This window comes from Eubalaena glacialis, chromosome 7, assembly GCF_028564815.1.
Source record: "Eubalaena glacialis isolate mEubGla1 chromosome 7, mEubGla1.1.hap2.+ XY, whole genome shotgun sequence".
Taxonomy (NCBI): Eukaryota; Metazoa; Chordata; class Mammalia; order Artiodactyla; family Balaenidae; genus Eubalaena; species Eubalaena glacialis.
This window is the reverse complement of record NC_083722.1, coordinates 2,811,581-2,827,259: the sequence shown is the minus strand read 5'-3', so window position 1 is coordinate 2,827,259 and position 15,679 is coordinate 2,811,581. Positions and strand designations below refer to the sequence as shown.

The 15,679-nt window shown below is 41.8% G+C and overlaps 1 long non-coding RNA gene across 1 annotated transcript in view; it reads right to left on the bottom strand.

Moving 5' to 3' along the window:
- Positions 1 to 15,480, bottom strand: part of LOC133094272 (uncharacterized) — a 42,256-nt gene extending 26,776 nt beyond the window's left edge. The window contains exons 1-2 of the long non-coding RNA XR_009701443.1: positions 15,392 to 15,480; positions 7,461 to 7,627 (exon numbers count right to left, since the gene is read on the bottom strand). This is a non-coding gene — a long non-coding RNA (uncharacterized LOC133094272). The remainder of the gene's footprint in view (positions 1 to 7,460; positions 7,628 to 15,391) is intronic.
- Between the last annotated feature and the right edge of the window lie 199 nt (positions 15,481 to 15,679).

The window sequence follows — 15,679 nt, the reverse complement described above, 5'->3', positions numbered from 1 at the left end:
TGGTCTAAATATTCATCTTTTCAAAGTGTCAGATGTTATAATTCTGGAACTCAGAATTATTATGACAGAGGGTCCCACCAATATGAGAAGGTTCGTACCAAAGAAGATGACATGAAAAAGCCAAGAGGAAAGGTGACTTTGAGGAAGTTACACGTGGGCAACATGTAAGTTGGTTCCATCTCTCTGGAGCATGACTTGATGACACAAGACTGGTTTTAGGTGCTGCACACCCCACGAGCCAGTCTTCCGTATCTAGAAATACATCATAAGGAAATAAGCATGCAGGTCACAGTGTGTGGCCGCAAGATAGTCTCGTAGATGTGTTTATAAAAAGGAAAACTAAAACTTGACCCAAATATCAAACCATAGGTTGCCCGTTAAATAACTGATTCCACATCAATACAATGAAAATCATTCAGCAATCACAAACAACAGACACTTCTTAAATAAATTATAGTTCAGCCATTCATTAAAAATTATTTGCGGGAAGAATCAGAAGACTTCTACTTCCAGGCAAGATGGGGTAAGGGAGACCAGATTTACCCTCTCATCAGAGATGACTGGAAAAATGGCCAAAATACATGAAACAGAGGTTTTCAGACACTGGATAACAGGTAGCACAGGACAGTCACCCCAGAGAGAAGGGAAACAAATAAAATGATGTCTACAATGACCTCCAGCTTCCTGCCTTGAGAAACTTTCCAGACCCTGGTACAGAAAGGGAGACCCAGTCAGAGCCCAGGGTCTCGCTGAGCTGAGGAGGCATTAGAACCGGGAGTCCAAGGGGGCCAAGGCAGCTCAAGTTCACAGGACTGAGCATCAGAGAGCAGAGCCGAACAACGAGACAAGGGCAGAAGCGCCTACCTACCTCTTAAAAGGGTACCTATGATTCCACTGGGCCCACCAGATAAGCCAGGATAACCTCCCATTTCAAGATCCCTAACTCAGTCCCACCTGTAAAATCCCTTTTGCTGTGTAAGGTAACAAACTTACAGGCTCCAGGGATTAGGCCGTGGCCATCTTTGGAGGGGCTAATATTCAGCCTACCCCAGTGATATAAACAAATGATGGCTCAAATTTTAAAATGGGAGGAAGGGGCAAATACTCCTTGCAGAAGAATTCCAAATCACTTAAGCGGATACTCCCTGTTCACAACGTGAAGCTTCACCTCCTACCTCCTCAAGCACGGGCTGGACTTAGTTCTTGCCTCCAGAGAACAGAGTATGAAAAGGGGGACGTAGTAATTGTACCGCAGAAACTTTGCAAACGCTGCCTTCACCAAGTGATCGGGGTTACTATCACGGTGAGAAGCTGTGTTGGCAGAAAGCACGCCTGACGTGATGCGAGAAGAAGGCCACTTCACCTCTGTGAGATCCTTCCCAGAGACCTATGACTCCAGTCCCGTCATAAACAAAACATCAGACAACTCCAAACTGAGGAACATTCTGTGAAATACCTGACTGGTACTCCTCAATACTGGAAAGGTCATGAAAAACAAAGGAAGGCTGAGAAACTGTCCCAAACCAGAGGAGACTCAGGACACGTGATGACCAAATGCCACGTGGTGCCCTGGATGGGATCCTGGAAGAGGAAAGGGATACTAGTGGGAAAACAAGGGAAATCTGGATAAAGTCTAGAGTTTAGTTAATAGTAATGTATCAATATTGGTTTCTTGACACATATACCGTACAGTGGCAATGTAAGTTATCAATATCAGGGGAAACCATGTGAGGGGCATATGGGTACTCTATTATTTTTATAACTTTTCTGTAAATCTAAAATTATTCTAAAATTTTAAAAAATTAAACCAAAATAAAGGTTTTTTTCAGACATACAAAAGCTGAAAGGATGCATTGTCAGCAGATCTGCACTTCAAGAAGTATTCAAAGAAATCCTTCAGGCAGAAGGAAAATGCCGCCAGATGGAAATCTGGATCTACATCAAAAACCCAAGAACCAGAAACGGTAACTACATGGTAAATATAAAGACTCTTTTTCCTATTATTTATATCTCTTTAAAAGATTTAACAATAAAAGTGTATTGTGGCATTTATAACATACATAGACGTGAAAGATGTGACAATAGCACAAAAGTCGAAGGGGGAAAATACATGGAAGTGTACAGTTTCAGGTTCTGATACTATATGTGAAGTGGTGCAGTATCATCTGAAGATACACCGTGATAAAAGTTAGAGATGTATACTGTGAATCCTAAAGCAACCACTAAAATAACAAAAACTTACAGCTAATAATAGCTAATAAGCCAACAAAAGGGATAAAATATAATAAAAAATGAGATAAAATAAAATCAATCTTTTCTGCCAAAAAAGGCAGAAAAGAGAGGAACAAAGGAACAAACAAACAAAAACAGATGGAAAAAATAGGAAACAAACAGCAAGATGGTGGATTTATACCCAACCATATCAATAATCACATTAAGTGTATGTGGTCTAACACCCCAATTAAAAGGCAGAGATTGTTGTACTGAATTAAAAGATAAAAACTGCTCAACTACACACTGCCTTCAAGAAACTCACTGTAAATAAAGAGACATAAATAAGTTAAAAGTAAAAAGATGGATAAAGATATATCATGCTCATTGTAATCAAAAGCAAGCCGAAGCGCCTATGTTAATATCAGACAAAGTAGGTTTCAGAGCAACAAATATTATCAGAGATAAAAAGGATTATTTTATAATGATAAAGGTGTCAAGATAATGATTAAGAGGATATAACAATCCTAAATGTTTACACATGTAATAACGAAGCTTTAAAATATAGAAGCAAAGGCTGATAGAACTACAAAGATTAACAGCCAAAGTCACAGTAATAGTGAGAGACTTCAATACCTCTCTCCCAACAAGTGGTAGAAAAAATAAACAGAAAACCAATAGGCTGTAAAAGACCTGAACAATACCATCAGCCAAATCAACCTAATTGAATTCATTTATAGAATACTTCATGCAGCAATCGTAAAATACACGTTTTTAAGTGCACACATAACATTTACCAGACAGACCATATTCTGGGCCGTAAAACAAGTCTCAACATATTTTAAAGGATGCAAGTCATATAAAGTACATTCTCTGACCACAGTTAATAATCAATAGTAGAAAGATCTCTGAAAAAAAAAATCCTCAACTATTTGGAAACTAAATAGTATACTTCTAAATAATCCATGGGTCAAAAATAAATCAAAAGGTGCAAACTATTACATATAGGATGGTTGGACAACAAGGTCCTACTGTACAGCACAGGGAACTATATTCAATGTCCTGGGATATATCATAATGGAAAAGAATATAAAAAAGAATGTATATATATATGTATAACTGAGTCACTTTGCTGTACAGCAGAAATTAATACAAAACTGTAAATCAACTATACTTCAATTAAAAAATAATAAAAAATAAAAAAACAAATCAGAAGGAAAGTTAGAAAGTATTTTTAACAGAATGAAAATGAAAATACAACATATCAAAATCTGTAGGATGCAGATGCAGCAGTGGAGATCCTAATAGGACTTTCCCATCCCCCTGGGCCCTGCTCAGACCTCACGTCCTCATGGCTCTGAGCTCACTGGAAACCTTAAAACCAGAGACACTGCTGAGATGCAGATCAGATCCGAGGCAGCCTGGCGAGGCTAGTGTGAGTACTCTGCTGCAGCCCAGCCGTGCAGCTCAGCCTGAGGCCAGCCAGCCATCTTCCCAGCCGCCCTCAGAAGGAGGTGCATACCTCCCTGGCACATTTCTACAGGCCATGGGGCTCTCAGGGCTGCTTCTAGCAGTTAAAATTCCTACAAGTTAAAGTTTCCTGTTAACTTACCTAGTTATCTGAATCCCACAGTACACGGAAAGCTGCTGAGGGCAGAGATGCTGTCTGCTTCACTTTGGTCCCTCTCAGTATCAAGCACAGAGGGTGCTCAAGAACTATGGTTGAATTTAAGGATCTTAACTGCAACTTAACTCCTCCGCTTGGAAGTCGAAAGTGCATTTTTTATAACAGCTGCACCATATTCTATTCTAATTATTCCCTAACATTGTTCTGGTATGCATCTTATGGTAACATGTCAAGATGAATTCTTCACTCCCACTTCATTCCATTGTCCCTCTCCTAGTCTTCAATTTTGTCTAAATACCACCACCATATCTTCAAGCCAAATGCCTAGAAGTTATCCTTAACTCATATCCTTCTTTCATACCCCACAGCCATCCATTCGTCCTAAGGTCCTGAAGGCTCTCTGTCCAAAACACATGCCAAGTCGACTTCCTTCTCTCCATCTTCACTGCTCCACCTTGTTCAAATTCATCTCTTATCTGCATTAAATTGACCCCTGACTGCTCTGTCGCTCCTCCATCCATTTCCAGCTCTGCTTCCAGACTGGCCTTTTCAAGACATCTTCCTACTTAAACTTTTCCAATAATTTCTCTTTAATCTCAGGATAAAATCCAAACTCTGAACATAACCTACAAGGTCCTAAATGATGTGGTCATTTCCTACTCTTCCCCCTCGGCTTTGTCCATCCTCCCCATCTCTTGCTAGATTAAAGCCTCAGCAGTCTCTCCTCTGTTCCTTGAACTCCCAAGCTTCTTCCTGCCGCAGGGCTTTGGCACTGGTTCCCTCTGCTGGGCACCCTCTCCCCTCAGACATTCGTATGTGTAGCTTCTTGCCATCATCTGGCTTTCAACTCAAACCTGACCTCCTCTGAGAAGTCTTTCTTGACAAAGCCCCAGCCAGCGCCTTTTAAAATCAGGACCCTGGTGTATTTTCTACACGATATTTAATATTGAAATTATTTTATTTGTCTATTATTTTTCACTTCCCTGCACCAGAATGTGAGCTCCCTGAAAGCAAGACTCTGGTTCACCACCATCTTCCTGGTGTTTAGGACACACCTGGCTCATGGTAACCACTCATAAGCACCTCCCGAAGATGCTGAGGAATGAACTACAATTTTCAATATCTGTATTTATCAGAAAAAGTAAACATTTTCCTGTGGAAAATTTCAATAGAAAGGAATATAGTTACCCAGATTCAATGTAATCATTTCTTAATGGGCTTGAGATCTGCAATTAGTACTCAATATGAATTCAAAAAGGTAGAGCAGCGACAGAGAAGTTGATCCTAGCTTCTGAAAATCAATTGAGTACAAAGTTTTAAGAAATCGTTGCTTAGAAATATACAATTAAGCAAATTAACCCCAGCTACATTAAAAAGATTTATGGCCTTTAGTGTATCTGCCATTACTTTATTTGAGTTAGGAAGGAATTTATTGCCTTTAAATACCCAGCAATAGTGACAGAAAAGGTGAAACATCCCATGGATCATCTCATGTTTTATCTATTATTTCTCTTTGAAAATATACACTTCTACTGAGTCCTTGTTCCCTTGAATATATTAAAGAGTAGAATCCTCTGAAAGACACATAATTTTAGAGCTCTCTACCTTCTATGGCATTCCCAAAGAAGATCAAAAAAGCATACTATAGTGTCTACCCTACAACAGTGCCTACTGCTGATCTAAAGGCCTGCTCTGTACTGGGTAGTATGGGCTTTGGCTCATAATAGGAATCGGATAAAATATCTTCTGAAGATACAGCATCTTTCCCCACTTGCCACGTACCCACATCTCTCCACAGCCCCAAGGCCTCCCCTGCCCACCCCGGACCACAGTGGCAGCTCCCAGCTCCAGCTCTCCCGCGTCTGCCTGTCGGAAGAGTTCCGTACTCTTCACTGGGCCAAACAACCAGGCACTTTGCATAATGAACAAAACATTTACTGTCTCACAACATACCCTGACATCAGGGCCACCAGAGTGCCGTGAAACAAGCACAGGTGTGCACGGATGTGTGTTATCTCAGGGCACCTGGACAAAGGGACAAGGAGCAGGGCTGAAGTCAAGCCAGCTCAGTTCGCCAAGCCAGGTTCTCATGGGGTTGCATATGCCCGGCTGAGGCACCTTTCTAATCCAAATACACGTATGCCACGTAGATTAAGTCTGGGAAAAAAAAAAAAAAGATTCCTCAACTCTCCTAAGACCTGCAAAATAAGAAGGTGGTCTCTCCTCTCAGACCAATCTGATTCTTTTCACTGAAGAGAAATGGAAACTGAAGGATATCAGAGGTCAGAGACTGGCCCAAAGGGTTTTTATGGTCCCTTCATTCCTACACTAAGGCAGCTAATGCCCGCACTGCTTCCAGCCCTCTGCCTGAAGCGGGTACTCCGGTCAGTGGTCTGGACGGTGCTCTGTATTTAACTGAGAGTTGATGACCAAGGCAGCAGCGTTTTCCATCTGAATGTCTTCAGTCTGGTGGGACATCCTCCAAAGCAAGGAGGTTCTCAGAGCCTTTCAACTTGCTCTGGGGCAGAAATCATGGGCCCGAGTTAATAGTTAATCACAACTCTCTTAACTCAATTGGTTCAATGAAGGACAATTATTTTCTAGTCTTACTTTTCTAGTAGAAAACGGAAAGCACATATCGTATATCAACTATACTTCAATAAGAAAAAAAGTGAAAAAAATAAAAGAAAATGGAAAGCTAACTCATACAATTTGTAAACCAAGAGAGGATTTCCCCCCAGAAAATTTGCAGAAACTACCTATTCTCCCTATTTATTATAACAGATAGCTTATCTGTTGGGAAAGAGACTCTGAACTATTTGGAGAACCTTGGTTAAAAATAATCAACAACTGGGCATATATCCAGAAGAACTAAAAGTAGTGTACACCTAAGTTCACACAACATTATTCACAGTAGCCAAAAGGTGGAAGCAGTGTCCATCAACGGATGGAAGGATAAATGAAATGTCATCTACAGATACAATGGAATATTGTTCAGCCTTTAAAAAGAAGGAAATTCTGACACAAGCCACAATGTGGATGAACCTTGAAGACATCATGATAAGTGAAATATTCCCATTGCAAAAGACAAATATTGTATGATTTTACTCATATGAGGTCCCTAGAGGAGTCAAATTCGCAGACAGAAAGTAGAGAAGTGGTTGCGAGAGGAAAGAACAGGGAGTTGTTGTTTAATGGGTACGGAGTTTCATTTTGGCTACGTGAAAACTTTTGGCAACTGGGTGCACAGTGTTGTCACTGTACTTGAAGCAGCTGGATTGTATACTTAAAATGCTTTAAGAAGGTAAATTTTATGTTATGTGTATTTTGGCAGAATTTAAAAAAACAATCAGCAATAATTACAATTCATTAATTTCATCCATTTCCTTTAATAAAAATCTCCACATATTAATGTCAGATGGTCTTAAACCCATGAACATATTTTCCTGAGAGTTTTCCATCAAACCTCCCTAATCTGTAATCTTTTTCCATTTATATCAAATTCATTTATCTGAATTCAACTTAACACAGAGTAGACTCACTTGGATTAAAATAATAAGGTGTTTGATTTTTTTTTGACACAATATTTGTATTTTCTGGCTTTAAAAAAAGTATTGCTTACCAGAAACTCTGTATGTATGTTTTCACCATAATCCATGTCCTTGGTTCTCTGATCACACGGGGAAAACACTGTGGTTCAGCGTCTGAGCTTCCAGAGCAGATCATCCACTTACTAACTGGGAGACGCTGGGCGAGCTATTTAGGCTCTCTGTGCTTCAATTTCTTGATCTGTAAAATAACAAACATAGTTGTGCCGACCTCTGTGGTAATGTTGGATGATACGTGTGGCACATTGCGGCTTTCCGATACTGCTCAACTTTAGTTATTGAACTGAAGAGTTACTGAACTCCTATTGATGTTGTTATAGCAAATATGGGTCCTAAGACCCTCCCTCCCCTGTGGCTTCCTGGATCGGTTCTACTGGAGCCTCACTCTCCCTTCTCTGCCTCAGCAGAAAGAGTGGAGACCTGCCGTTCCACAGCTTCTCCTCAACAAACTCGTCACTCCGTGGGCACCCAGGGCTCAGCTGCACTCCAGCGGAATCCTCTGCTCCCGCCGCCTGACACATAATGAACGATCAAAAGATGTCTGCTGGGACTTCCCCAGCAGTCTAGTGGTTAAGACTCTGCGCTTCCACTTCAGGGGGCACAGGTTCGATCCCTGGTCAGGGAACTAAGATCCCGCGTGCTGCACAGCATGGCAAAAAGAAAAAAAAAAAATGTCTGCTGAAGGAGGGAATGAATAAATGAATCAATCAATTTTCCAGCCTTGCTAAATGCTGCCAATAAGTTAATGAAGCAGGTGACCATGGCAGATGAATGGCAGATCCTTCCTTTTAAGTCAATAATGTTAATAAACACTTTGTCTCAACTTCCTGTGATTGACAGCAACACTAATGGGTTAATTCCATCTGGGCTGGGTACCTGTGGAGTCTCTGCAAAGTACACAATGATATTCATGAAGGCTGCCTGCAATTTTAATTGGGCTGAAAATGCTGGGTGGTATGGAATGTGCACCATATTTCTTTCCCATGAAATCCCACAGATGCTCAGAATGAAAAGAGTTATTCAAGATAATAATTACATTGTAATAAACAAAGTATTACACTGGCTGGGTTGGCCTTGTGAATTTTCTACAATGAATCCGCTTACTTCAATTTAATTCAAACTGTCCAGCAGGATCAAAGACACTGTTGAAGAAGGAGAATCAATGGTCCTAATCTAATCAGCAGCATCTAATAGCCTAGCTGAGAACCCAAGACATGGCATCATCAAGTGCAGCACTGCCCAATGCAGGACTGGGCAGTGAGGGTTGGGCAGCCCAAAGCAGGCGCATCAGAAACAGAAAATCCAAGGGGTCAAATGCGAGAGACCAAACACATGACGCAATGTAAAATAAAACCAACAGGAGTCGATAATTTAAAGCAGCCATTATAACCTTCCTCCATGAGGTAAGTGTGAGCACTTCTAAAATGAAAATAAAGATGAACTGCCAGCAGAAAAAGAGAAACTATAAGAAAGAGCCAAATGGAAATTTGAGAACTGAAAAATAGAATGTCGGAAAGAAACAAGGCACTTGGGAGGCTCAAGGGCAGAATGGAGATGACAGAAAAAAGTGCCCTGAACTTGCAGATGGATCCATAGGAATGATCCAATCTGAAGAACAGACAGAAAAAGGATTGAAACATAAACAGTCACAGGGACCTGTGGGACGACACCCATATCATTGGAGTCCCTAAGAAGAGCAGAAAGATGTGTGACAGTCAAAATATTTGAAGAAATAATGACTAAAAACTCCTCAAATTTAGTGAAAGACATAAATTTAGAGATTCAAGAAGTTCAGTGAGCCCCAAACAAGGTAAACTCAAAAAAATAAATAAACCCATGCATATACACATCAAAACTAAACTGCTGAAAACCAAAGATAAAGTCTTCAAAGCAGCCATAGCAAAATGATACATTACGTGTAGGGGAATAATAATCAAATACCACAGATGCTAGAGAATACAAAGGATTCCTTGTTAGAATTCATAAAAGCGGTGGAGTGAAATCTTTAAAGTGCTGAAAGAAATACCAACGCAGAATTCTATATGCAGTGAAAATATCCTTCAGGGGTGAAGGTAAAATAAGGGTATTCTCAGGTGAAGGAAAACAAAAGAATTCACTGCCGGTATGTTTGCTCTAAGAGAAATTGCTAAAGGAAGTTTCCGCTGGAGGAAAATGTTCCCAAAGGGAAACTTGGAACTTCAGGAATGAAGGAAACACAATAAAAATGATAAACATCTGGTTAAGTGATATTTTTCTCTTTTTAAGTTCTCTAAAATATGTATGAAGGTTGAAAGCAACAATTTCACATTGTCTGGGAAGCTGTCAGTGTATGTAAATACGATACATGTGACCCTGTAAGATAAAGGGGGAGGGTAAAGAGACCTATGTGTTTGCAAGCCTTCTAGGTTTTTCCTGAAGCTGTAAAAAAAAAAAATTAACTCTAACTAGACTGTAAAAACTTAGACCTGTGTATTATAATCCCTAGACTCCGCACTAAAAAAAACACAAAGGGATATAGCCAAAAAACTAACTGATATATTAAAATAGAATACTAAAAAATACTCAAAGGAAGGCAGAAAGGGGGAACAGAAGAAGGAAAAGCGGAGGAAACAAACAGAAAAATCACAAAATGGTGGGACTAATTCAACCACATGGATAAACACATTACATCACACCATTTCAAAAACAAAGATGGTGAGATTGGATCTAAACCAAAGAAACCTATATACTGTCTACAAGAAACCTACTTTAAATATGACGATATATTGGGTTGACCAAAAAGTTCGTTCGGGTTTTTCCATAAGCTGTTACAGAAAAACCCGAACGAACTTTTTGGCCAACCCAATACATACATTAAAAGTTTGGAAACAGATAAACCACATAAATCCCAATGAAAAGAAAGCTGTATTGTCTACACTAATATCAAATAAATTACACTTCATATCAAGGAAAATTATTTAACAGAGATAAAAAGGGACAATACATGATAGAACAGTCAATTCATCAAGAAGACATACAATCATCAATTTGTATGCACCTAACAACAGATCATGAAGCCGAAACCGATAGGACTGAATGGAGAAATAGGCAAATTCACAATTGTACTTGGAAACATCAACATCCCTCTCTCAGAAATCTACAAAACAAGTGGACAGAAAATCAGTAGGTGACATTTACAGAATATCCATCGGACCATGATAGAATACACATTCTTTTCTAAGGGACGTGGAAACTTCACCAAGATAGACCATATGCTCTCAACGTATGGTTTGCTAAACAAACTTGAGCAAATCTAAAGGAACTGAATTCATACAAACTCTGTTCTTGGACTGTAATGGAATTAAACTCCAAGGCACATGTTCTTCACTGGCTCCCAGAGCTGCCTGCGTTGACCATCAGTTGCCTATGGAAGTAATTTGCTTGATAATTCACCCTTTATTGGCTGCCTCTGCTCTCCTGTCTTACTTTCCTACCCCACACCAACGTTTCCTGGGATCATTTCCCAAACAAACTCCTTTCTTGGGGTCTGCTTCTAGGAGAACCCAAGCTCTGACTGCTGCATAGACAGTTAATTCTTGTTATTCATGGAAGTTAGATTCTCCAAAGTCGATGTAGTTAGTGAATACTGAATTAGCGGATACTGACCCATGGCTCCTAGGAAAAACACAGGGCCATGTTCCTGTGAGCCTCTAGTCACAACATTTTCATCAACTGATCAACACAGAACCTTGTTTGATATGTATTTTTGTTTAAAGACATCTTATTTAATACATATTGTTGATTCATTAGGATCAAACTCATGCCAGCAGCACTGTAGCTCATGCCTGAATGACGTATTTTCCCCGTAAGGCATGTCACAGCCTTCTTGCTGTTAGGGACACTGGACAGCACTTCAGCACTAGACTTGGGGACCATTTAAACAGCAAAATCACCACCAGCACCACCACCACCAACAACAAAAAACAAAAATGTGGAAAACATTATACTAAATAGACCACAAAAAGGACATTTATTTACAGTGTGGGCTAGAACAAGAAGGCAGAGGTCTCCTTGATCAGTCTCAGCTGGGAACAGGCATGTAGGGAGACTCAAGTCTGTATGTTTCTGCAAATAACAGAGGAAGCCCCGGGGGGTACTGATTTTGAGGTTACGAATAAATTTTCACAAGTTAGGTGAATTCTCAAATACAGAATCTGAGAATAGTGAGGATTGACTGCGTCTTTTCAATCTTTTTTTAAAGTCTTAAAGTGGTGGTTTATGAATAGAACTTTAAACTTTCTTATACAGAAAGGAGAGTCTGGGTCACCTTTGCTGGTCAGCAAGGATGCCCTCTGTTCCACCAAACAGGGATGCTCTCTTTCAAAACCCTGGAACCAATGTATACTATGTAACACTGTGCTGAATACAGAGCTTATGATTTTTTTGTGGCTCTTTTCAGCTGACTTTTTATTGTGGCCATTGTTCTTGTTCTTTTCTATGCATTTGGACAGGTTATAAGTTAAGCTTTGGTGTAAACATGAAAAACTGGGATGACTCTGGAAAAAAAACTGCCATTTCTTACACAATAATATCTATCAGTTCCAATCATTCTCAGACGGGGATGCCTGAGGGAGATTTCTTTGCCAGTTGAAAAGGAATCCTAGAGCCCAAGGCTGGCTTAATGTTTGCACAAACACCCCCAAAAAAGTGGATAAAACCAGCCTTGGGTGAATGAACACATCACACAGGTGATGGGAACTAAGAGAACTAAGGCAGGGGTAAAACAGTGAGCCAAATGTTTACTTCTGAAATGTCTTTCTTCTCTAAATCATAACTATTGGGAATAGGAAAGAACACTCAAAAGCATATAAGATTCCAGAAAATTACCATTAATATCTCTGACGTGAACATACAAGGCTGTGTAGGAAGATGATACAAAGCCTAACTAGGAAAAAAAAAAAAGAGCATTAATTGGAAAAGAAAGCATAATAGCAGCATAGGTTTAATTGATCTCAAGCAATGTCATTGCAGGTAACAGTTGTGATACAGAACACAGAACATGACTAACGATCTTTAATGACTAATGGAAGACATAACATATTTTCCCCCCAGAAATTGATAGAGTTAATAATACCATAGTTTCCTTGGTACCACTTTTTCTAGTTTGTTTTACTGCAGGAACCTAGCAATAGTCAAATTCTCCGTGAGCTACCACTCACTGAAAAGGAAATATTTCAAAGCACAAAAACACTGATGTTAATTCCTTCTGACAACTTAATAAAAAGGGAGCAATTTACTCACAACATATTATCAAACATGGAAAAATACGGCGGAGATAAGAACTTTTAACACACATTCACAGAGTATTTTGTGTCACGGAGTGTGTCAGGAGAAGGGCAGTGGGGTTTACCGTAAGGGTAGGAGACTTCCTCGGGTGTCCCTTGGGTGAGGAATAAGACAAATGACTCACCACACACATAACATAGTGACAGCTACTTTGAGAAAGAGAAGCCTGAGGAGATCACCGGAGATCTCCTGTGAAATCACAGGAGGGGACACACCCAGTGGAGGGTCAGAGGAGACTTCCTAGATAAGATAGTGCCTGGCATGAGAGAACATGCAAATACGGAGAGTCAGAGAAACTGAGCATCCCAAGTTCACCGGAAACGAAAAGGTTCAAGTGTGGGGTTGGTGAGAGATAAACTGGGCAGTAGGCTAGGGCCAAGTCTTGAGGACCTTATAGGTCAGGCTAAGAAGTCTGGATTTGTTCGGAGGCGAAGGGGTCCCACTGTGAGATTTTCAGCCATGGGGGGATGATTAGGGGAGAATTATGAGTATCGTGTCAGGTTTACAAGGTAGGGAGATCAGTCAGGAAGCAGGAAGAGAGTGGATTGCAGATGCAGGGCTGAGATCAGCAAAACCGGTCAGTGGCTGTTATAGTACCCCAGTAATCTAAGCAACAGTAACCCAAACATGATAAGCGCCTGAGGTAAGACAGTGGTAGAGGAAAAGGGGGGGAAATGAAACAATACTTAGGAGACAGGATCACCAGGACGTGGCACCAACAGAAGTGACGGGTCAGTGAGACAGAGGGAGCCCGGGTGCTTCCGGCTCCCAGTTTGCACGGTTAACTAAACAACGATGTCAGAATGTCCCTCGTGACTGAGCACGACAGGCTTTTCACACATCATTATAACAGCACTTGATGGTTTAAAGATCAGAAATTAAAATAATACTATGCCTGCAGGAGTGTCAAACATGGTAGATTCTACTCTGTAATGTTCAAAAGTAAACATTTAGCTCCAACACTGAGCACAGCACTGTGCCCCTAGGACTCATTACAGCAGGGAGAGCTCCTCCCGGCACCTGCGGCCACGAGGGGTGTCCGGGATTCTCCGCGTGCACAACAGGATCAACTGCCCTCCTAGGCAGCCCCCTCCCCTGCAATCAACACTCTAAGATCTAACCAGATGGGACGTCCCCTCCCAAAGCCTTCATAAGCACTGGGGGAACCTGCTCAGATTACAGGATGATTAGAGCTTTAGGTGAGGTCTTGGCTGGGCTTCCACGTGTCTTAATCTTCTCTAGAAGCATTACACTCCGAGGACACCGTGGGAGTATACGGGGAGCAAATGACTGCACTAAGAACTGGATGACCAGACACACTGGTTTTCCCTTCAGTGGATCTCCACTGGCCTCAGCAGAGAGTGCAGTCTCCTGGGCATATGGACACAAGGATCTGCACGCTCAGGTGGAACACTGAACAAACTCACAATGCTTCCCTTTTGCCGAGTACTGGTCTCCGCCCACAAGGCCATAGCAACCACGTTTAAACGGCATGGCCTGGACTCCTGGGAACAGTTCAACAGACCAAAGGTGGACCCAAGATGAACTCTCTGCCAGGAATGTCTGTCTTCTTCACCATCTCCCCTCACTCAAACACTGGCATAGAATGGGTCTTCAGTAAATGACAGCTAGTAGAGATGCACCTGATTTGTCCAATAGGGAAAAAAATTTTTTGCCCCAGAGGTTAAGGTCTTACTGCTCTGTAGGACATCAGCCAGTTTTGTACCTAACCCTGCAGTCTACTCCAGCACTCATTTTTACACTGACTCTATAAACCAGTGTTTCAAATTCTTTTTTATCATCCTGCTGGTTCCCTAATTAATGGGTTAGGTAAATCTTTGACACATGCTCCTATATTTTTTAAATGATACTTTGACAAAAACAGCAAATTTCCCATACCCCACTTTTCTGTGTAAAATATAGTAGGCATAAGCCTGAGAAGACTTCACTTGTCTTACGAAAAGTCTCACCATCCAAATATGCTTACCAGTAAGGGATTTTTTTTAAATTAATATTTCTATGAGCGGTGTTTCACCTTTCTTCTCAGGCATTTCCATTACCTCCGAGGGTTACTTAAGTCAGCCTGAGAGAGGGTCTCAGGTCTTTGAGAGGCTCAGCTCAGCCTACCAACCATCACCTTGTAACATCTGAAGAAAGGGTTCAGAATAAGTCCGAACTGTTCTACATGGTCTTCAGTCTTGCCCCCGCCTATGATGAAGCACAAATAATAAAATTACTTGGGACTTTGACCACTTGCAAGTCTCAGGTCCTCGGGGAAGTCACCTAATTAATCTTCGCGGACCTCACGTTACACATCAGCAAAACAGGGCGACAGCATTTCCCTGCTCAGAGGATAACAATGAGCCTGGCTCGCTCTAGCTGGTCCGCAGGTGTCAACTCCCTTCATCTAAAAATCGGAATTTTTTCCTCTGGGACCTGGACGAGGCGACAAAGCCCCTTCCAACTCTCAGGGTTTCTTCCCTATAAAAAACAGTTTGTTAAATGCTTTGGCAGAACTCAAAAACACCCTCAGACGGTGATTGACCTGAAAAGCTGGGTTTAAACTGTTCGACAGAGACCGTCTGACGCCCCCGCTCTACCGGGTCTGCGAGCCGCTCACCTTGCGGAGCAAACACGTGCTTTTCACACGCCCTCGGCTGCCTCCCAGCCTCCGGCCTCTAACGCGGGGTCCGCCGGTGCTCCCGCCAGCCCCGCAGGGCCCTCGGGCAGAGCTACGCGCCTCCCGCCCCCGGCCCGGCCCCGCCCCGCCCGGCCCGGCCCGGCCCGGCCCCGCCCCGCCCAGGCCCCCCAGGCCCCCCAGGCCCCCCCAGGCCCCGCCCCCGCCGCTGACCCGACTCAACCTATCACTCCCGGCCCCTCCCCCCGCGCGGGCCCCGCCCCCAGCCCC